The 23,926-nt window shown below is 43.1% G+C and overlaps 1 long non-coding RNA gene across 2 annotated transcripts; it reads right to left on the bottom strand.

Annotated features, from left to right (window-relative positions):
- Positions 1-1,644: 1,644 nt before the first annotated feature.
- LOC125641451 (uncharacterized) lies at positions 1,645-23,565 on the bottom strand. Of its 2 annotated transcripts, none has more exons than XR_007358063.1 (3): positions 23,475-23,565; positions 16,851-16,959; positions 1,645-2,594 (listed from the first exon to the last, which is right to left on the bottom strand). It is a non-coding gene; the product is annotated as an uncharacterized LOC125641451 (long non-coding RNA). The 2 variants fall into 2 exon arrangements; XR_007358061.1 differs by lacking the exon at positions 23,475-23,565 and adding an exon at positions 17,226-17,381.
- Between the last annotated feature and the right edge of the window lie 361 nt (positions 23,566-23,926).

The raw sequence follows: 23,926 nt of genomic DNA on the forward strand, positions 1-23,926 counted from the left end.
CATTCCAGAGAGCCCTTAGGCTCAGAATGCTTCAGAACTGGCAGTAGCAGAGCAAGCTTCCCCATGCTGTCTTGCCTTTGGGTGTATGTAGACTGCAATCACATGGTGTGATTGCAGCTTGAACAGTTTATCTGCGCTAGCTTTGATCTCGCCAACTAGGTCTTTGAGCCGTGAAGCTGGGACTGCACACATTGCAGCATGGGCAGTGTGAGCCCACCCGGAACCCAGGGTAATTACTTGTGGAGCTAACCCAGCTTGAAGTGTGTCCGTCCTGCCATGACTTCACTGCTCTGGTACCCTAGCTAGACTGAAGGTAGCTTGGGTATGTCTACACGAGCTGTGATTGCAGTATAGATAATCCCATTGTCCCTCAAGCTAGACCCACACAGACAACTTCTAAGGGTATGTGTGGGAAGTTTAGTTTCCATTCCATTCAGTCCTTGACCTCTGTGGTTGGAATACTCACAAGCCTGCAGAAAAGCAAGTGCCCCGAGTCCCCGCAGCAGGCTGGCCAGCCCCAGCCAGCTTGAGCCAGGGCAGAGCACCAAGAATAGCAGGAGGAGGACTGGGGGCAGAGGACAGGCAGGACCACTTGAGGCTGTTTGGGGAGGCACAGCCTCTTCCAGCCTATGCTACCCGTCGCCCATGCCACTGGCATCATTTTGCACCAGCAGCCAAATGTCCATCGGACGATAGCAGACTGCTGATTTCCAGGAGGTCAGACTAGATGATCTGGTGGTCCCTTCTGGCCTTAAACTGTAATATTCTATGGCAGGCCAGGGTTAGATTTGAACAGCTAGCCTGCAGCATATGTGAAAAGAGCTTTGTCCAGTTACCAGCCTACTGACTCACTGGGTCCCCCTTGGTATGGGGAAAAAAATGCTTTTACAATTACGAGAACTATCCCTTCCCACTCACATTCACTAGCACTCTGAGGCCAGTTTTGTAGGGGCACATGCTGTACCATAAAAGAGGAGGTGAAAGTGTTGCATCTTGGAGTACTGTCCTCTACAGGAATTTTTTCTGCCTCCTCTGTCTGCAAGCAGAATGCCTTTTGTTTCCACACACACAGAGTAAAACACGTCTCTTCCAGTCTATGTGGCTTTCATTTCAGAATAAGAAACAGTAAATAAAGAACAAAACACAAAGCGCCTTAGGTAGGGTTGCCAATTTTGGTTGGACATATTCCTAGAGATTTAATCACATGACATAATCTTTAATTAAAGATTAATCTTTAATTCCTGGAGACTTCAGGCCAATCCTGGAGGGTTGTCAACCGCATCTTTAGGGGGAAAGAGCAGTAATCTGCTCTGTAACATTCTGCCTATGACCTGAAGTACAAAATGGCAGTTGCCTTGCAGCAGGCAGTGAAAGTCTTTACACTTGGAAAGTACAGTGCACAGTTGTGTAGGTAAATACACCACATTTCCATACAATTTGCTCCAAGTGCTACTCCCTTAGTGTGTTTCTGGTCCTCAAAACCAGAAACAGCCACTTTGTAACTATATCAGTATATTTATAAAAAGTGATATACTAATCCATGGGTATAGTACTAAGTGACTTGCATATTGTATTGTAAGCATTAGCTACTCAGTATTCATTTGTCCTGGACACTGTGGGAAGAAAAGACACTAGAAATGTGGATTAACTAGGCCACAAGTTTATTAATTGCACATATCTGGGAACTATCCAGCAATAAGTCATCAAGTGCAGCTCATCCTTCCTTCTGTAATCCATACTGCCTGGTGAAGGGCTGCCATTGCCTCCCTCCTCTCTCCCATACACATCTTTCACCTGGTCCCAGCACCATTGCTGGGACCCCATGGCCCACCCCTTATCTGAGGGTTGAGGGTTTGTGGAAAACAGATTGGCCTCTCATTGTAGCAGACATCCAGAGCTCCGCTCTTGTTCCCCACCTTTTTTAGGGGATGCCTTCTCCGAACTTTATTCCAGTTCTGGTGTATCAGTGAACCAAACCCCATATTGAACAAATACCTGCACTGAGCACCACGAAGTTGCACCAATATGAATACATTGCAACCTAACCTATCCACTGGGTGCCTGGGCTGCTTCCCAGTCTGGTAGTGAAGGGAAAATTCCTTCCCAGCCTGCAAAAGGTGACTGGTATAATGTGCACAGCAAGGCCCCAAAACCCAGTCCTAATCCCAGAGTTGGGAAATGAGAAAGTTGTTCCCAGGTACAGGATGACACCTACGGCAAGGGAAAGTCTGATAAGCCATCCCCTCAGATGCATGGGAGACAAGGGACTTCCGCTGCACCCTTCTATCTTGACAATCACCCGTGGAGCTTTTGTCCTCCCTTCCCGAAACTCAGAAAGAGGTTGAGTGTTCATTTATTTTTAGCAGTATAATTATCATTATGGCAAACCTCAAAGGGACGTGGCCTGCTTGCGGATCGCATACCACCTGGATCAGTCTCTGGCTATATCCTTAAGGTGGTCTGGGCTGATATTCAGATGGTGCCCATCCATGATGATCTTAATGCACCACCAAAGCTTTGGGTGACCAGATGATCACTGGCTGTGTAGGAGCATTCCTTGATAAACATGCTTCAGAATTCACTGGTCTTTCATCCTAGTAATATGACCATGACAAGAAAGTCTTGTGAAGAGCCATTCCAGTCCAGTACTTCATAGTATACTACCAAATAAGAAACTATATTTTGTAGGTCAAATTCTCAGGTCCATACTCAGTTTATACTCTGGCACTCCTCAGGTAGAGCTCCCACTGACTTCTATAAGTATTGAACTAAAAAACTGCGTGAGGACTGCAGGATTTCCTATAAACATAATGCATTCTTAGTAATAGAAATACCTCACACAGTGCTCTATTACTCTATCTTTGCTGGGAAAGTGGGTGAGACTGGTGGTTTAGGTTTTTGGTGCGTCTTGATGTATTTGCAGATTAGTGAAGTAAGATTTATTTATTTATTTATGTTTTCAAGCAGAAAGGAGCCAGTAGCTAAGAGGACTTTGGAGGGATCAAGTGTCCTTAAAGGGGCAAGGGTGCAGCTGGACAGTAGGATTCCATTCAGTGTTTTATTTATTTTAAAGGCCTTTGGACCTTAAATATAAATGTTTATTGGGGCTTCACCTTGTATGAAAATGAATGAACCTGGCAGTTATCTCTTTAATTTGGTGTTCACCATTTGCTGTGTTTAATCAAACCTCTGCTTAATGCCCATGCTTCACTAGGCTTGAAATAATTCATGCATATAAGTACTATGCAACCACCTGTACCCACCTAATTCTAGCCAAAATAATACCTCTAACCAGATTGTGTAGATTCTTATCATCATAGAATCACAGAATCATAGAACTGGAAGGGACTTCAAAACATCATCTAGTCCAGTCCCCTGCACTCATGGCAGGACTAAGTATTATCTCGACCACCCCTGACAGGTGTTCGTCCAACCTGCTCTTAAAAATCCCCAATGATGGAGATTCCACAACCTCCCTAGGCAATATATTCCAGTGCTTAACCACTCTGACAGTTAGGAAGTTTTTCCTAAAGTCCAACTTAAACCGCCCTTGGTGCAATTTAAGCCCATTGATTCTTGTCCTATCCTCAGAGGTTAAGAAGAACAATTTTTCTCCGTCCACCTTGTAACAACTTTTTATGTACTCAAAAACTGTTATCATGTCCCCCCCAGTCTTCTCTTCTCCAGGCTAAACAAACCCAATTTTTTCAACCTTCCCCCACTGGTCATGTTTTCTAGACCTTTAATAATTTTTATTGCTCTTCTCTGGATTTTCTCCAATTTGTCCACATCTTTCCTGAAATGTGGCACCCAGAACTGGACACAATAATCTGGTTGAGGCCTAATCAGCGTGGAGTAGAGAAGAAGAATTACTTCTTGTGTCTTGCTTACAACACTCCTGCTAATACATCACAGAATGATGTTTGCTTTTTTTTGCAACAGCGTTACACTGTTGACTCATATTTAGTTTGTGATCCACTGTGACCCCCAGATCCCTTTCCGCAGTACTCCTTCCTCAGCAGTCATTTCCCATTTTGTATGTGTGCAACTGATTGTTCCTTCCGAAGTGGAGTACTTTGCATTTGTCCTTATTGAATTTCATCCTATTTACTTCAGACCATTTGTCCAGTTTGTCCAGATCATGTTGAATTTTAATCCTATCCTCCAAAGCACTCGCAATCCCTCCCAGCTTTGTATCATCTGCAAACTTTATAAGTGTACTCTCTATGCCATTATCTAAATCACTGATGAAGCATTATGTACCTTATCTTTCTTCTTTACTTCATGGATTGGGAATAGTGGACCAAATCTTGCATCCTTTGCACACTTGACACTCCCATTGACTTTAGTCCATGTTTTGGGTACAAAAGGAATACAAGATCAGATCTAAACATCCAACACACTTTTATAGTACTTTTTTATAGTATAGTATAGTACTTTTATAGGACACAAAGACAGTCAAGTTACAGAAGCTTATCAGAGGGTTCATGGGAGGTGGAGAAGGCATGGGAGGTGAGCCAGGGGGCCAGATTTAGTTGTTTTGCCTGGGGTTTTATGCTTTCATTGGAATTTCTGTTGCGTGAATTTTAAACTATGGCTTTAATAGATGAACTGTTTGGGCAGTGTCTGACTTTTTATACAATGTTTATACAGCTCCTAGCCCAACGATGTCCTGGTCCATTACTAGGGCTTCAAGGTGCCATGGTAATACAAATAATAAATAATAATAATAATAACAACAAACTAATACCAGATTTACAGCTAGAGGGAAAAAATCTTTTGGTCAGATTTGTGAATGTCTGTCCCAAACACAAACCGACACGTTTTATCTGCATCTGACCTTTCCTGAATTTGATTTTGCGTTAGTACTGTATATTTGAACTCCAGCCTCTTTGTATGTGAAATTCACTGTCCTGTTGGTAGTATTGAGCCTAAATTTATTACTTTGTGAGAGCAATGTCTTTTCTTGGTGTCAGTGTTTGTGTTCCTCTCGAATGACATGTAGTTTTATCTGCCCACTGTCTTGCCACTTTGTGTTTTTTACACGTGTATTTCTACCTTTTCTTTCTTTCTTTTTTTTTTTAAAGTATAGCAGCTTTGCTTTCTATATGCCAACTGTCGGTATGGATAAAAAGCATCCCTGGAAGGATGTGTATTTGAACTGGCAGAGTGCATAACTGACATTGAGCACAAGTTATTTTTGTGTCATGGCTTTGGCATGTTGATCATCAGGAAAACTTCTCTAATGAAAGCCATCCACACTTGCCAGCTGTGCCCTTGAGGCACATGCCAGATTCTTTTATGAATGCAGCTTGATGATAAAGTGCCAATGATTGGTGGGAGAAGAATGGCTATTTTAATATTTGTGAACAAGGCAACTGACCTGATCCAACTCTCAATGAAGTCACTAGGAGTCTTTCTATTGATCTCAATGGAATCTGACTTGGACCCAATGCTATTATCTTAAAAACAAGTGTTTCCTTCCATCCCTTTCTAAAATTAAATTTCAGTAACAAATATGTGATACCAAAATAGCGCTGAGGAAATATGGCCAATCAGTCTTGGTGACAGCTGGTAGCTGTTGGTGTGCTAACGAGATATTTGCCAGTCAGAAGTGGGTTCCTCTCCTTTCATTATCACATTTCCTTCTGGTTCTGAGGAACAGATCTATTTTTTTCTTTGATGCAATAGCAATGAAAGTAAAGACTAAACAAAAATTAAATCCAGGAAAACACAGCTGGCATGCTAAATTCCTTTTTCAAACGAAAGCCTATGCAAACCAGGGCTTTATGGAAGTACCAGGGAGAGAAAAGAAAGTAAATTTGCTCTCATCTGCACTTTTGGTGTTTGCTGTTTCTGTGCCCACCAGCAGCCACAGAATGGGAAGGCAACATTTTAACTAACAAGAAGGCCCCCGATTTCTCCTCCTCATTTTTATCTAGTTAGTTAGCATCTCTGTATATGTAACATAATGGCATCTTACAAACCTAGGGCCCAGTGCAATCATTGCATCACATCCCTAATGTGATTAAGAAGGTACAGTTTATGCCAATCAACACTTCACTCTGTATTCTGTCCAACAGTAAACAGTTGCTAGAACTGCTATGTTGAAGACAATTCACCCAGAAGGGAGATAGAAAGAGAGAGAGAGAGAGAGAGAGAGAGGGCTTTTTTACAATGTATGCATCCTGGCAAGCTGCCACACCTCCATCTTCTTACTGAATTTATGCTGCAATAGCTGAAAGTAACCTGTAAACAGATTTAAAAAAGAAAAAAAAAGTCAAAGCTTAGAGAATCAGAGAGGAAAACAGGGAAAGAATCCAACAGCAAAACAAGAATAGAGAAACAGAAACATGGAGAATAATGTGGTGCATGGGAAACTGACCAATGAACTAAAAAAGCTACAGTAAATTTAGCTGCATTCTGCTTGCAGGTTTAAAGTGCAGTATGATAGGAGAAACTAAAACTTTGTGAAACTAGTTGATAGTCACATTCACATTCTGCAGACAGGCCCCATGCCGCAAAATTCATTACCAAAGCCAACAATTAAATTTTTGGGGCCACGTCAGCAGAGAAAGTAGAATAAATGAATGGTCATGAAAATGACCTCTATTTTACATTGTGAGACAATGTGGAGAAGCTTCCTCTGCACACATTGTACCTCTGAGCCCAATCTTGCTCTTCTGGAATATTTTGGGGCTGATATGTATTTGTATATCTGACTCCGATGGGCCTTCCCAGGCAGCAGGAGGTGCACATTCACCAGGTGGCTGCTGCATTTTGCACCTACTGCCAGCCCCAAGTCTGGAGCTCTGTATAATTTAATGATCTAAATGTTTGATATACATAGACATTTCCATTATATTCGTCTACTGTGAAAACTTAAAAAAAACTTTTGTCAAAGAAATGACTCTACTTTGAAAGCTAGACCTACATATTTTACAAAGGATGATCTGTTAATGGCACCTCTTAATGCTAATGTTAATGGCCAAGACTTTAACAGGGTTCAAAAAAGAACTAGATAAATTCATGGAGAATAGGTCCATCAATGGCTATTAGGCAGGATGGGCTGGGATGGTGTCCCTAGCCTCTGTTTGCCAGAAGCTGGGAATGGGCGACAGGGGATGGATCACTTGATGATTACCTGTTCTGTTCATTCCCTCTGGGGCACCTGGCATTGGCCAATGTCAGAAGACAGGATACTGGGTTAGACGGATCTTTGGTCTGACCCAGTCAGGCTGTTCTTATGTTCTCCTGTCTGATTAAACTGACCTCACATATTTCAGGCATATATTATGTGCAGGGATCACAGCTGCCACTTTGATTTTTTCATACTCGATGCACACAAGAAATCAAGTCATCATGACAAAACTTCAGATGTGTTTGAATTCTGGATGCCTCCTTTTTTGACACAGAACTTTGGGAATACAGCAGGTCAAAAAATTCTATATATTTTCTGCAAGAAAACAAACTAATTACATTTTTTTGTTTCACTTGACAGGAGGAGAAAATAAGTGGGCGGAACAATTACAAAAACTCCAAACTTTTCAGTTTTTCAATGGTAAAACTACAAAATTTTAACCAACAAATTTTGTGTGAGCCTCTTCATTTTGATTAGAAAGTCATTTTTGTCAATAATTTTACAATGAAATATTTCAACCAGTTCTACTTAGAACACATAGGCCTCATTTTCAGATATGTTGAGCACCCCCAGCACTCACTGGGAATCTGTGAAAACCAGTCCTGGTTGTTTCAATTTGGGCACCTCAAAGTAGTAGACATACTTGATAGTTCTGGCCTCAACAGCATTCATGGTGCCTGCACAAAACTGCATTCACAACAATAAGGTCATACTAAGGGGTGGTCATAAATCAGACTCTGAAAGTGTGACAGCTGCAAAGGGCTGCTATACTCTAAGATGGTTGTAATATCTTTATATTTTGCTTGAGAAATATGCTTGGCAAGAAGTGAGTGCTTCAGGTATATAGTTGGGATCAGTGGTGATTGGCTGGCCTAGATAAAATAATTTATAAGTTAAATATAATGAACCTGCATGGCTCAATATAACTTATTTGCTACTAGTAGTTCTCAATCAGCGTTCTGGCACTAAACACCTACTACCAATCCAGTATGTGAATCTGTGTATCACTCCTGACAGTTAATCCTGACAATATGAAGTGCACATCTTTAGATTTAGTATTGTGCTCATTTCCATCCTTTTCTGTCAAAAAGCATTAAATCTTTGCTCATCCATTCATTTTGCATGTAGAAAGACAGATGGCTGTTTTGGATCACTGTATAGCACAACAGATGTCAGAATTGAGGACCAGAGAACTCTGCCAAATTAATTAAGATTCTTCCACCGGTCTGGATTGGAAGAGTAGTGTATTACCATTTCATAGGGTCTCTATTATAAATTTTGTCATTTTGTGAGCTTATCTTCTTTGAGTTACAGATTTTCTTGTGAGCTCTTCTGGTGTGATGGTTACAGGACTTTGAAACAGAGTGTAGAGGTAATAGCCAGATACTGAATGGTGAATGAACAATCCTAAAATCAAATAGAAATATCAACTTTGGAGCATTAGTGTAGGTATACATGTGATATATAGGCATCAGCATCCAACTGGAGCAAAAGTTCTTATGGGGTCCAGCAGGCTATTTTAATTCTTCATCCATTGATCTTATTTATATTTATTAATTAAATACCAGATTACTTATTAAACAACCATTTTTAGAGAACCTGTATTCATCAGGCTACCCACTATCACATTGGTATATACTTCTCTTTAATTGTATCTGCATCATGGGATCCGATCCTGCAAGGTGCTGAGCAGATGTCACTGATTTAATGGAAGTTAAGGGTGCGCACAAGGATGAGCCCCATGCATTAGCCTTGGAATACTGTGAGGGATGAGGGACAGGACCAATGGCTTGGTGTCTATGGATTAGATGCTATGGTGCAATGTGTCTGCTTTGTGAAACATCCTCAATAGACTGTGGTTGCAAAATCTCTCATCTGCCATCAGGAGGATTTTGGCTGAGTTTGGCTGTGAGTTAGGTTGAAAGCATAACTCATCATTTGCACACCCATATGAAAAGAAACCTAAGGATTCGTATGGTTAGATATTGGTCCCATTAGAGAGGCTATCTAGATATAGATAAATTGATTTTTTTTCCCCACTACAATGACACAGAGAACCTTCCTTTCCAGAATTGGGCTGTCATGTCTTTTATAGATTCATAGATTATAAAACCCAGAAAGGACCATTGTGATCATCTAATCTAGCCTCCAGTATAATACAAGATATAGGGCTTCCCTGAATTAATTCCTGTTTGAGCTACAGCATATCTTTTAGAAAAACATCCAACTTGATTTAAAAACTTCCAGTGTCAGAGAATCCACCATGGCCCTTAACTTGTTCCATTGGTTAATTACCCTCACTGTTAAAAATATGCACCCTATTTCTAGTTTAAATTTGTCTAGATTCAATTTACAGCCATTGGATCATATTATATCTCTGTCTGCTAAACTGAAGAGCTCTGTATTATCAAATTTCTGTTTCCCATATAGGTACTTAAACTTTGATCAAGTCATCCTTTATCATTCTCTTTGTTCAGATAAACAGATTGAGCTCTGTAGGGAGGAGGCGTGGCCTCTCTCTGAGATTGACAAGGAGGGACCACAACCCACCACCTGCTGGGCAGAGCCAGGAAGGCCATGCCCCGCCTGCCGGAACTGGAAGGGCGGGACAAGAAGAGGAAATATAAAACTTGCTACTTAGTTGGGCTGGAACTACCAAGGGAGATAGATGCATCCTGCTTGCTTCTGGATCCTGAAGAGGCTTGCAGCTATACCAAGGACTGGTGAGCACTCCAAGGTCACCGGCTGATGGAGACACTGAGGAGCTGCTGGGGCTGCTCCCGGAAGACTGGCCAGAGCTGCCAGCTGACTGAGACACTGATGAGCTGCTGGGGCTGTTGCTGGCTACCTACCCTGGGGAAACTGAGGACAACTACAACATAGAGGTACCAAACCCAGGGATTTAGGAAGTAGCCCAGAGAAACTCTACAACAGTCTGTTGAGTGTTGGCCTGTTACAAGGTCAGCATGTTATGGGTGCATCCCTGCTGACCCGGTGGTGGACCACTCTGCCACTGTAAGGTCCCTGGGATGGGACGGGTGGAGTCAGGAGGGCCTGTGCCCCATATCCCCTTATCTTTTGGATCAAGTAGTGGGGGAGCCTGTACTTTTGGAACAGAAATGTGCCAGTTCATGGTCTGCTGTTGCTGTCATGAAGTGCTGACTACCTACCCTGTGAAGAATAGTGACAAAAGTGAAGTTTGAGGTGAGCACCTCAAGAGATTTGTTACAATATTTTGTCATATGCTCGGGGGACTGATTGACTAGACAAACATGCCTTCCTTTTCATTGCTCATTATTGCTTATTCTATCAGAGGCTTTAGTCCGTAGACTGACATCAACATACATGTGTTCTCTATAGTTCTTTGCATAAGGCAGGTACATACACTGACCATTATTCAGCAAACAGAATAAAAAAGTGATTGTAATAAAAGTGGTGAAGACATTGATTTAAATAACCTTTTCTGAAGTTTGAGATGACTTTCCACAGAAGAGCTAGTACAATCAGCTGTTACAGGAGACACACTCAATGCCCGAATTTGTTGCCTTAATGACTCTTCATTTAAGGATCTTGAGTGGGGAATTTAGCAGATTATTACATCAATTTGCTGAGTGGGCCATATTCTGATTTTATACTGGTTAACTCCATGGAATCAGATTGGGCAAAAGACAGCATAAATGAAATCAGAATTAGGCCCATTGTCTCAAAAAGCAGAAGTATGATAAAAATTGCTACCCTGCATAACTGTGTGAGATCTAAATCTTGTCCAAAAGTCTGAGGTGATTTTGAAGTCACACACCCCCTCTGACTGGCTGGAGATGGGGCACTGGAACAGTTTATTGGAAAGATTGCTGAAAGCCATTGAACAAAACTGTAAACCGTGCATACTATGGAAACCATTTGTTCAGTTGCTATTACTGCAAGTCAGAGGGCACCTCCGGCACCTGTAGTTCCAGCACGCAAGGGGCTGGAGGAACAGAGGGTGACATTTGTTTGGAAGAACTAACACAAAGGATACTAAGGAGTCTTGAATGAAGATTAGCAGAACAGCTGTTGTGCTAGAGATAGGAAAGTGAAGCTACATCTGAGAGTCATAAGCAGCAATTTGTTTTTGTCATTACTGTGCATAAGTAAATATAGTATCTTTTTTCTCCCCAACAAGGAAATGACCTACTCCTCAATAGAGTTGGTTGGAAAATACTGGTACATTGAAACCAAAATTTTATGGAAAATCTCAGATCCAGGATGGAATTGTTGGTGAAATGAAATTGAGCCCCCAGAATAGCCAATAACCCAATGGTTAGGGCAATCTGTGCTGAGTCAGGCAGGATAGGAACTTGAACTAGGGCCTCCCACATGAGTGCCCTACCAGGGGCACCAGAACAGGGTGGGTCAGGAGACCACCGCCCATCACTTTTAAAAGTGGGAGGTCTATGCTCTCCCAGTTTTTACCATCCATAAGGGTGGGGGGCAGGGTATTGTGGGGAAGAGGTGGTGCGGGGGCAGGGCCTTGGAAGGAGGGGTGTGAGGGCGGCAGTCAGGGAGAAGAGGCGGTGCAAGAGAGTGGTCTCAGGGAAGGGGTGCCACAGGAGTCAGGGGCTCGGAGGCGGGGGAAGGGGCAGCACTGGGGGCAGGGCCACAGTCCAGGCACCTGTGACCCTGCACTTTTAAGGGGTTTCTGCTGCTCCTGGCCCTATCCCCACTCCCCAGACTAGCGTGGGGTGTGTTTCTCTCTGGAAAATTTTTGAACCTCAGTGCACAACTAGAATTTGTTAAAATGTCTCAAGTTTTCACAGGATGGGAAAAACATTTCACATCCCAGCTCTACTCCATGAGTCCAAATCATATCTGCCTGCTTGAAATTCAGCAGGACTCAGCTGCTGAGAGGCTCAGTGTAATCTGGATACAGATTTTTAACTATAGAGTCAGCTCTGGGTCAGTTTTACACTATATGAAAGGAGCTGCACATCACACCTTTGCAATATACCAGGATATTATTACGATAGTCAAGAAGCAAAGAAGCAGACACTGCTTTCATCAACACTCGGATCACCCACATTTGGCATCATAATGTAGACAGCAAATTGACCTCAATGAAGTCTGCTCATGCCAATGATCTTTCTCATCTGCTTTCCTTTACATCCTCTGCTGCTGTATTTACATCTGCTATTGCTTATGCCATGAATAAGGCTATGACTAATACTACCGCAGTAAGTTGACCTATGCTACACAACTCCAGCTACGTGAATAACGTAACTGGAGTCGACGTACCTTAGGTAGAGTTACTGCAGGGTCTACTCCTGTCAACTTACCTTACTCTTCTCATTGGGGGTACAGTACAGGGGTCGACTGGAGAGCGATCTGCAGTCGATTTGGCGGGTCTTTAGAAGACCCGCTAAATCCACCACTGGTGGATCGATCTCCAAGTGTGGATCTGGCTGTAGTGTAGACCTGGCCTGAGATTTGGCAGACACCGTAACGGAGTGGCTTTAGATCTTCATGTAGAAGGATAAGTAATATTAGGGCCAGAGCTTTAGTTTGTGTAAATCAACATAATTCTGTTGAAGTCAATGGAGTTCTATTGATTTATTTGCATCTGATGAAGTGAGCTGTAGCTCACGAAAGCTTATGCTCAAATAAATTGGTTAGTCTCTAAGGTGCCACAAGTCCTCCTTTTCTTTTTGTGTAGTTGTAGCTGCAACAATAGGAAGCCACCACATGGAATAGCAGAGTCTGTTAAACAGTGTGGTCTGAGGGGCTTCCCTGGGACTGCTGCAAATACAGGGGCTAGAGGATTGCTTGCTTTCAGATGTGTGTGCCTGTGTGTCAGAGGCAGAAAGCCAGTACACATCAAGAGCAGTCATGAACATGGCTTGGACATGGAGCAAAGAGAAAGCTCCTTGGGGCACTAAAGGCAGGCTTGGAAATGGTGAACAAAGAAACTGCCTACTGCAGTTTGTTTATACTGCTTTCAGGAAATATATTCTTGGTGCATAAATAGGATTACACCGAAGAAATACCTGATTTATATACTCAGTTTCTTTTTTTGCAAAAGGAACAACCCAGCAAGGCCTCAAATATTTAACTGCTCAGGCCAAAAAGGGGCAACAGTATATAATAGTGCTGCTGATGCAGAAGGCTGCCCTACACTAACTTTCTCTATCACTGTAAAGTCATATTAAGAACTGTTTTGAAGGGGGGAATAGCAAATATGATTCAGAATAAAATCTCATTCCATCCTTCATTCAGTCTATATGCTAGTATTAGAGACTAAAACATTACTGAACAATGTCATTGTCTCTGCATTGACCCTACTAAACGATTATTCTCAAGGAAGACAAATCCATTAAGAAAGAAGACTCAAAATACACAAGTTTACAGGAAAAATTCAAGGAGTTTGTAGGGGAGCGTGGCCATCCCTCCTTGTCAATCTCAGAGGGAGGCCACGCCTCCTCGCTGGCACACACCAGTGAGGGTGATCTCTAAAGAGGAATTAGCTGCTCCTAGTGTTCAGATCCTCAGGCCAGGCAGAGCAGTTTCTACAGGTATGTTAGCAACAAGATGGTCAGGGAAAGTGCCTTCCTTTGGCCACCTCAGGGCTAGTTTAGGCCCTGCGAGTCCTGTAGGGGCACTCCCTCCTTATGTGTCTGGATTCCTTACAGGCCCAACAAGCTTGTGGCCCTGCTGTTGACCTCACAGGGGGTGCGTTTTCTGGGTGGGGCCTCCTTGATCCATCCCAGTAGGGGCACTCCCTTCTCAAGTGTCCCTGTCACTCACAGGGGAAACGGTCTTTAGGCCCCAGCACCGGCCTCCAGCCCCAGGTGCCTGGCCTCTAACGAGGTCCATGTGCCCTCCCACATAGCAGCTGAAAGAGTCCTGCTTGCTGCTCGGTGAGCTGGGCCACTCAGGCCCTCCAGTACCAGTCCAGCATTTTCTCCACCTTCAGTTTCTCAACTCTCAGATCCAGGCAATAGTCCCACAGTCCTTGCCCTGCCCCTTGTATCAGGGGTGACCATCTATGGCTGTTTTCTACACTACGTGTAGTGAAGCGAAGACTCACTGCTGCAGCACCTCCTGCTGGTTGTGTGGGAATTAGCTCTTTCCAGCCTCTGAGCACCCTCTGCTGGCCAGTGTCTCGCCTGCCTCAGGCCCCCATGTCTCTCCCGGACCCCAGTGTCCTTTACCTCAGGGTTCTGCCCCAGAGGTACCCTCTTACTCTGGGTTTCCCCTTCCAGGGGAATCCCCAACCCTCTAAACCCACCTTCCCTCAGTGGCTACTGCCAGTCGTCACCTAGCCCCCACTCACTGGGGCAGACTGCAGTCTGTAATGGTCACTCATTATTGGCAAGGGGTTAGGACCTGCTGCCTCTGCCTAACCCCAGGCTGTATCTCTGCAGCCCAGTTTACCAGGCTGGAGCTCTGCTCCGCTCTGCTCTAGGTACCTTGCTCCCAGGCAGCTAGGTCCTTCTCTCTCTACAGCTAGAGAGAGACTCCCCCAGCCCTCTCATCAAGGCCAGCTGGGCCCTAATTGAGCTGGCCACACCTGTGGCTGCTTCCCCAATCAGCCTAACCCCAATCAGCCACCCCACTACAGTACATACAAGATTGTTATAAGGAGGAAAGAGAAAATTGTTCTCTTTAACCTCTGCAGATAGAACACAAAGCAATAGGCTTAAATTGCAGCCAGGGCAGTTTTAGGTTGGACATTAGGAAAAATTTCCTGTCAGGGTGGTTAAGCACTGGAATAAATTGCCTAGGGAGGTTGTGGAATCTCAATCATTGGAGATTTTTAAGAGCCGGTTAGACAAACACCTGTCAGGGATGGTCTATTATCTACTCCTGACACAAGTACAGTGGGCTGGACTAGATAACCTCTTGAGGTCTCTTCCAGACCTGCGATCCTATGATTCTATGAAACTGGCCTATTGAATAAGGAGCTGTCTGCTTTCTCACCTTGTCTTAAGGATACGTTTATTTTGCTTTTCTCTTCCTTAAATTGTAAGGGAATAAAAAAATACAATGCTAACAATATAGAGGATGGATCAGATCATCCTCAAAAGGTAACACCTATTTGAGAAATCTATTGAAACAGTCATTTTTATAAAATAAAATCTGCAATGAAGCCCTAATGAGGTAAGGAAATATTATTCTTATTTCAGACTTTCTAGCTTCCCAGATCAGAGGAACATTCCAGCAGACCAGTACAAATGCCCTAAAGGAACAGCAAGTAAATATTCTTATAACTCCTTCTGGATTAATGACAAGACAGAAAAGATGTTGAGCCCTGAGTCCATGTTTAGAGAGAAGCTTGCTTTATCTTACATGCTTTTGCTAGCCATTACTCCTGAAACACACTCCACCTCTCTTTGCTAATAATACACCAGTTTTGCACGCTGTGCTTGATTTGCTTACACTGGTTTTACACCAGTGTAATTCCATTGACTTCAGAGTTACTCCTGAAGCTAACAGGAAGTAAAAAAAGGCCTTCTCCTTCAAGGTGAAGAGTCATATGGATTCTCACCCTAGTGATGAGCTGGCCCCAACAACGTCTTGGCTGTGACATCAGTGACTAGTGTCTGTGTTTGGTGTCTCTAGTGCCTAGGGAAAAGGCACAACTCAGAGGTGACCTATATACCTTGCTTTCTCCAGTTAAACCTGCAAGAATTGGGAAGCTGCCTCAAATTCCTATTCATGGAGGAGGCTCTTAAGGTCCAATCAACTGAGTCTAGGACAGAACATTCATTATGTTTGGGGTAAAAGGCCATCTCCATTGCTATGACCTCTCTCTAAAAGCAGCTTCTTCAGACCTGGCAATGGCAATGTTGAGGTATGTGACCTTGCCCACATGAAAGAGGCTCAAGACAGTCCATACCAGAAGCCTCTCAGTATCAAGCACCGCTAAATGGACTCAGCAAGCTGACTTGGCTTTGTCTCCTGGCTAGACAGACAGGTCTACCACTTCCATTCTATGTCTGTTTAGGGAGCAAGGCATGGGGCTGAGACCCAATCTTCCTCCTGTAATATCTTGTTCCAGAGGGAAGTCAGCACAGGTGAGGCTGTGACATCGGCTCCCTCACAGCTGATTTCCATGGTACTGAAGAATATGGATGTTTTTCTTGTTTTTTGTGTTTACTGTATCTCATCATCCAGATACTATTGGTCATTTGCTGTTGACATTATGGCAGCACTTAGAGGACCCTGAAGTTGAAAACCTTATTGTGCTATGCTCTGCACATATATGTAAGAGAAAGTCCGTGCCCTGAAGAGCTTCCAATTAGAGCTGAACAGAACACTGACAAGGGGAGTGGAAATAGAGGCACAAAGAGGTGAAGTGACTTATCCAAGGCTACCCAGCAAATCAGTGGCAGAGCATGGAATTAAACTTCAGTTTTCTGACAACACCCAGCGTGGTATCCTAGCCACTAGGCAACACTGTCTCCTCTGATTGGTGTTCTACACATCCCTCCTACAGACAAATGAGGTCAGCGTGCCATTCATATTTAAAAAGTCCTTTTATCTAAACTACCGGATCACTTTTCACACCAAGTCAAAAATACTGGTTATGCTTAATAGCAAAGGACACACTGTCAGAAAAATTAGATGCTGTGTTAAAATCAAAGAAGAGCTCCTCTGTTGTACCAGCCAGACCTGTGAACTGACATGCCGCTCTTCTGCAAGAAGAGTGCAGTCAAGTTATTATAGTACTTACAATTTCAAAGGAAGCTTCAAAACAAGTTTTTTTCCTTGAGCTCTTTCATAGGTCTGAGAAATGCTTGAAGTACTTGGTCAAAAGTGTCCTATATAATTTGTGAGGCATTCTGCCAAAAGGAAAGAGAAAACATGTCAATATTGTCTATTCATTGGTAACTTAACCCTTGATTTATTTCATGAATATTTAAAAAGTGGCTGATATAAATACTCTTCCCTCCCCATGTGTGTGTATATATCTATATATATATCTATATATAATCTCCAGGGCAAGATCATGACCTATCTGGGAGAAAACCCTTGGAAAGGCCAGCAGACTTCACAAGTTTCAAATGTGGAATTAACTTGGAATCATCCCATCAAAAAATGTCCATACTTGTCCCTTTGCAGTGTTCAGTGGGCCCATGGAAATCTGTGAGGGAAATTCCAGAAGTCTCGAGGCATTCACTGAGGGCAGACACATGTCTCTGGAGTACTCCCACACCAAAATGAAGTCATTAGCTCCTGGAAGCAAGCCATGGAAACAGGCAAGGTTTACCTGTTTAATAAGGTCAGCATTAATTTCCACTGGTATTTACCCATATGTGTGAAGAAATATGACTCCACCGAGCACCCATCCAGATTAGCTCCTCCCCACTTTGAGCCACTTCTTTCTTTTCCCCCATTCCTTTTGCCCAGAGGCCCAGTACACAGAGACCACAAGCAGAAGTTTCCACAGAATCAGAAGAAAGGGAATGATGCCACTTAACCCCTTTCTGATCCAAATCCCAGGCTATTTCTATAGGTGTTCATCCTTTTCCTATGGGAACAGAGGAAAGGGATTGTCTGTTCCCAATAGTTTTCCAATTAGGCTCCATCAGGACTTAATTTTGTTTGACACCAAGTTAATTCCCTTCTCAGTTTCTCTCAGTGCATCTTGTCTTCTCTGTGTCACATCTCTTGCACTGTAAGCTGTTCACTGCTGATCTCATATTCATTTAGGCTGAAATATTGACTCCACTGAAGTTAATAGTAAAACTCCCAATGACATTAATGGAGCCAGAATTTTACCCTTTGTGTCCAGTACAGCACCACACACATTTTACCTGCTTACTGAATAACAGTAACTATATTCATCAAATTGTCCAGTTTAACACACAACAATAATACACCAGTATCTTTATGCTTGGTGGCTCTTTAAATCTTGCATCAGATTCTGAGGCTCTGGAATATATTAATGTGTAACAAATCTCTTCATTTGTGAGGCAACAAAGTACGTAACCCATTTATTAATTTATTCGTTCTCCAAATAGGATGAGAGACAAAATTCAAGGTTGTCCTGTAGGCAACTAATGTTGAGGTTAGAGAAAGTTAGTAATGCAAGTCGGATATTATTCTGCCATGCTTCTCCTTGTGGTTGGAATACCTTTGATCATATCATAAAGCAAGATCCTTGAAGATCAGACGTCTTTATTGCTAGGCTTCTTATCAAATTAGGATGGCGCCTGAGCATACAAAAGTTGGCATGAATGAATAAAGAAATCATTCTAAAACCTTAGACAACAGCCTCTCATGATTCTGTGAATTCTAGGAGGGAAGAACTTTGACAAGATTAAGTCAAGTTGGTACAAAAGGCACATAGGAAAAAACCCCCCACAAAACCAACATCTGCCCTTGTCCCTAACTCAAGCTATGTCTATACTATGCATCTTTTAGTGACACAGCTGTGCTGCTACAGCCATGTCTCTAAACGTGCAGTGTAGCTGCTGTTTGTCCGCAGGAGAGCGCTCTCCCACCAACAAAAAACTTCCACCCCCAACAAGCAGCTGTAGCTTTGTCGGCAGGAGAGCTCTCCTGATGACAAAGCACTGTTCACACCGGTGCTTTTTGTTGGCCAAATTTTTGTCATTCAGGGGGTGTGTGTGTGTGAGTGAGTGGTGGGGTGGCTGTTTTTTTTTTCCACATCCCTGAACGACAAAAGTTTGGCCGGAGAACATCCAGTGTAGACAAAGCCTCAGTGTCACTTAAGTCAGTGGTACACTACAGGTTTTGTATGGATAATTTATATTGTCAAACACTTGTCGGATGTTTGCAGTATATGAATGGTCAAATATTCCCAGGTAAGTTAGGAGATAGAAAATTCATGTGGATCCCACAAAGGAGACTAGGAAACTTCATGTGTTTGGATATGTGAAGTTTCTGCCTGATCATTCTTTTGGATGGACTGGAAGGGTTTGCCCTTCTGCAGAAATGCTAAGGTGGTTAAACCCTGAAACCTCTAGATCTGTTGGAGGCTCAGCCATCTGTGAAGCAGCTCTGTTACTTTATGCTTCTACCTGGTTACCCTCTTCTCCCTCAATGCCATCCCACAGTGCACCCTAACTGTTACACCCCCAAGCCCCTTTACTGTTCCTGTGTTTGTTGAGAGACATAGGGAACTGTGATGGATTAATATTGACAGGGTGTGACTGAATGAACCACTGTATTTGCACCTTACACACCATTGTAACAATCTTTGTACAAAATATGCCTTGTGAGGTATCATTTCAAAACTAATAACTCACTGGTCAATAACATCATGATGAAATGTGTGTTGCAACATTATATGTAAAGTTATAAATATAAGCCGAAATTAGAACTGAAATGTGTTTGCCAGACATGTCTCAAAGGACAAGCTGTCACCTCTAAGTAGGTGTACTCAAAGCTGATGAGCAATCACCTATCAAGCGGCCATTTTTTAGCGAGGAATGGGGGCAGGAACAAACAGTTCTGCATCTTAGCAAACAACAGCATGGAATCTTTCTCCACCAGTCTCCTTGTCTCCAGCCTCCTGGCAGGAATTTATGAATGTATAGTAAGGGCAAATTCAGTGTTGATTTACACCCCAGGCAACTCAGATGACCTCCGTGCATGATCCAGGGCAAAGTTTGGTGGTCGTTCTGAGGATAGCAGTACTGAATATCAGACAGTATTATTTTGCTGATCTACACAAGACTATGCAGTGTCTGTAAGGCAGGCACCTACTATTTCTATGTCCAAGACTCTCACACATGGAAATGAACCCTTTTCCACTTACAAGGGGGTTAAATATTAATGTGATTAAATTGCTTATAAAATATAAGTTGACTAGCATTAATTATAAACCACAGTTCAAACTGCTGCTGCGAATGTAATAGTGTAAACTATTTGGACTCATGGCTCATATTCAGATTTTTAATTATTCTACAACCACTAATTTGGTCTACAGAACTCTGTGCATTGGATACTAAGGAGCTGCTCTTGCGAATGACTCCTTGAATGGTTTCTAATTAGAAAAATCTTTTACATTAAAATAGTCTGTGTCTCTCAAGGATTCATCTCTCTCCCACCTTGCTTATTTCTCACCTGTAGTCCATAATGTGTTATTTATGACATAATTATTCCCTAAGAGATGTAGCACAGCACTTGCAACCCAGGGGGCAGGGGAAAGATGGGTTTAAATCCCCTTTGTACCTTCCTGATCCCAGGATGCCCCTAGGCTTTGGCCCAATTTCAATAGCCCAAGGAGATCTCTCAAAATTACAGCATATTCCTCAGTCTGCCATGGCCCTGCCCTTGCTTCTCTTGCCTCCAACTCTGTCCCCTGTATGATCCTATGCCAGGGCTACAAGGGGGTCCTCAGAGGGCAGCTTTCTGGGTGTCTTCTGCAGTTTCTGCACCAGAGGAATCCTCCCCTGGACAGATCTGGGGCTTTCAAGAGTTTTAATACCCCTCCAGCCCATTTACTCAGCTTAAAAGGGCAGGAGTGGGTCTGAGGATTATGGACTTCAGATGGGGCATGGGAAGTAGCAACAAAGTAATTTTTTAAAAACTAAAATTCTCTTGCTCTGCAAATGTTCTTGTTGATAAATAATAAAGAAAGAGATATGTAGAAATTCCTGTTTATTGATATATGCCATCATGTGCCAGCAATGCCCCTCTGCCATGTACATTGGTCAAACCTGACAGTCTCTATGTAAAAGAATAAATGGACACAAATCAGATGTCAAGAATTATAACATTCATAAACCAGTCGGAGAACACTTCAATCTCTCTGGTCACTCAATTTCTGATCTAAAAGTGACTATTCTTCAACAAAAAAACTTCAAAAACAGACTCCAATGAGAGACTGCTGAATTGGAATTCATTTGCAAATTGGATACAATTAACTTAGGCTTGAATAGAGACTGGGAGTGGTTGAGTCATTATACAAAGTAAAACTATTTCCCCTTGTTTATTCCTCTCTCTTCACCCCCCACCCCACTGTTCCTCAGAAGTTCTTGTTAACTCCTGGAAATATGCTGGAAATGGCCCACCTTGATTATCACTTCAAAAGGTTTTCTCTACCCCCCACCTCACTCTCCTGCTGGTAATAGCTCATCTTAAGTGATCACTCTCCTTACAACCATATATTTTTCATGGTCTGTGTGTATATATAAAATCTCCTCACTGTACTTTCCACTTTATGCATCCGATGAAGTAAGCTGTAGCTCATGAAAGCTCATGCTCAAATAAATTGGTTAGTCTCTAAGGTGCCACAAGTCCTCCTTTTCTTTTTGTGAATACAGACTAACACAGCTGCTACTCTGAAACCTATTTATACAGAGGCTCTTTTGGGCAGTGGGAGGGTAAGAAGAAGCCCAAATTTCCCCCACATGTGGTCCTATCCTCAAAAGCCATGTATTGCTTCTCCTTCCATGAGCCAGAGAAGATCACTGAGTGGCATTCCAGCCCTCCAGCTAGAAGCTGCATATACCGCAGGGTTTCCCAGGCCTACCAGTACAGAACAGCTCCGACTCAAACTCTGCTAACATGTGTCAATGTGTTGCACTGCCACGAGGGAATTGGCAGTTTCACATAAGCTATCACCACCAGGTGCTTTTAAATATTGATTCTCCTCCCCCCCGCCCTGCCCCCCCTTCTTTATTTTCAGACAACTCCAGCAGTGCCTGGGACAATTTGTGTAGTGGGGGTACTGAGAGCCATTGATTCAAACTGTAAACGCTGTATTTAATGGAAACCACTTCAGCACCCCTAGTTCTAGCACCTATGGGCAACTCCCCCCCCCCCCACAAAAACCCCCACACATCAGGAGTCTCTCTACATTCACTTATTTATCATTCTTGCTCCTGAGTTGTTAAAGATGACTCCACAAATCTGATCTTCCACAGACATGAAACAGGTCACGGAATGCATCTGGGCGTACTTCACCTAGCCGAGTTCAATCAGGATGTTTTATTCATATCTAGTCCATGAGAAGGATGATTAGCCAAGCTTTGCAGTGCATTAAAAAGAAAAGCTGTAAAAATATACATAGGTCTACGCAGGCTACATTGGCTGTAGCTACTTTGTATTTTTCCAGACTCTGGCTAATATGAACGACTCTGACTGAAGTCAGAACTAGTGATACTCTTGAGGTCTCTTTGAAACAGGGAGACTGACAACCAGAGACAGAGTCCTCACACATAACAAAAAAGTCTAAAGAGAATAGGGCAGGAGTGCCCACAGTTGCCTAAAGGTATTAAATTTAAATGAAGTGTAAATAAAGTTAAATGTAAAGGATTAAAAAAGGTCAAGAACTGTCAAAGCAATATGGGCAATTCAACAGCAATGTTCAGGCAGCGTCAGGCTCCAAAGACATCTATTAGGATCAGGAACCGAGGAAAAATCCACACCGGTGACATGGCTGTTTTTTTCTTCTCTCTGGCTTTCAACATTGATTCCTGCTATACATGGCTGAGTTTTCTTGGTTTCTCTGGCAAACTTGCATTGAAAGAGAAGTCAGACTTCTGGGAAACTCTCACTCTTTCAGGACCTGGTCCTGTGATGAGTTTTATTGTGTTGCAAAAATCAACAAAATGGCTTTTGCTTGAAAACCATGTTGACCATGCAGACTCTGCCTGTCAGCTTTCAAATTTCAAAGTCCCATTTCTCTCAGAAATGGTTTCTAAACATCTGATTCTTTACAATGACTCCTAGCTTCCAGCATCACGTCTGATCTTTATGTATCCTTTACTCCTATTTCTCTTCAAACTGGATGATCATGTAAGGATAACTAAATGAATGGATGATGTTAGGGGAACTCTACTGAGATCAAGCCAATTGTCAAATAAATAGAGGGTGAAACCTCCACTGAAGTCCATAGCAAAGCTCCCCATTGAGTTCAATGGAGCTAGGATTTCACCCAAAGATTTGAAAGGTTACCTTCAGCAGCAGCGCCACCTAATCTCAGGCAAGGTTGTAGCCACTGTTCCCCCTCCCTTCAAACATTCTAGTCCATCCCTTTTGGGCGATACAGAAAGAAAAGTCCAATAACAGATGTCTTTTGGTGCCCATAAGGTTTTGGGGATTCTCTCCTTAGCTCTGGGACTTGGGGTCTGGACCCTTGTGTATTCAGGAACTTCCCCAGCTGGATCCCCATAGAGACATAAACTCCTATTGTCCCTTCAGTGCGGCTGAAGGCACACCTGCTCCACTGGGCTCTAATCCAGGGCCCAATGGTAGGCCGCTAAATTCTGCACACTGGGGTGCTAAATAGCTGATTCCTTGGATCACTTCTTGTCTGAGGTTCCCCCTTTTTTCCCTCACAGGTAAATTAAAGAGCTGAACTGAAAACAAAGTTGCTGACCTTCCCAAACAGTCACCAGCTCTCCTTTGCAGGCTTGTCCAGATCAGTGTGGCCAAGTGTCAGGCAACCAGAGCTCCTTTATTTCCACAGAGACCTGTTCCCGCCCACTGCTTACCTCCTTCTGAGCTGCTCTGTTTCCCTTCTTAAATTCTGCCTCCAGCTTGTGCAGGCTTTGCATGTGTGACTGGGTGGGGCTCCCGGGGCCCAGAGCTGCTCCTTAACCCCTTGTTCTCCAGTGTGGAGTCTGTATGCTCCATCACATAGCATCGTCTTTAAGAATGTCAAAAAAGAAAGATCGGACTAATCAAGAGCTTTTCTAGCCTTTGCCTGGAAAGAGCCAGTCCTCTTAGAGTATGTCTACCGTGCAAAAACCACCCATAGCAGTGAGTCTGAGCCCGGATCTGCAGACTTGGGCTTTCAGAGCTCACACTATGCAATGTGGACATTCCTGC

This window comes from Caretta caretta, chromosome 1 (assembly GCF_965140235.1).
Source record: "Caretta caretta isolate rCarCar2 chromosome 1, rCarCar1.hap1, whole genome shotgun sequence".
In the NCBI taxonomy this organism is placed as follows: domain Eukaryota; kingdom Metazoa; phylum Chordata; order Testudines; family Cheloniidae; genus Caretta; species Caretta caretta.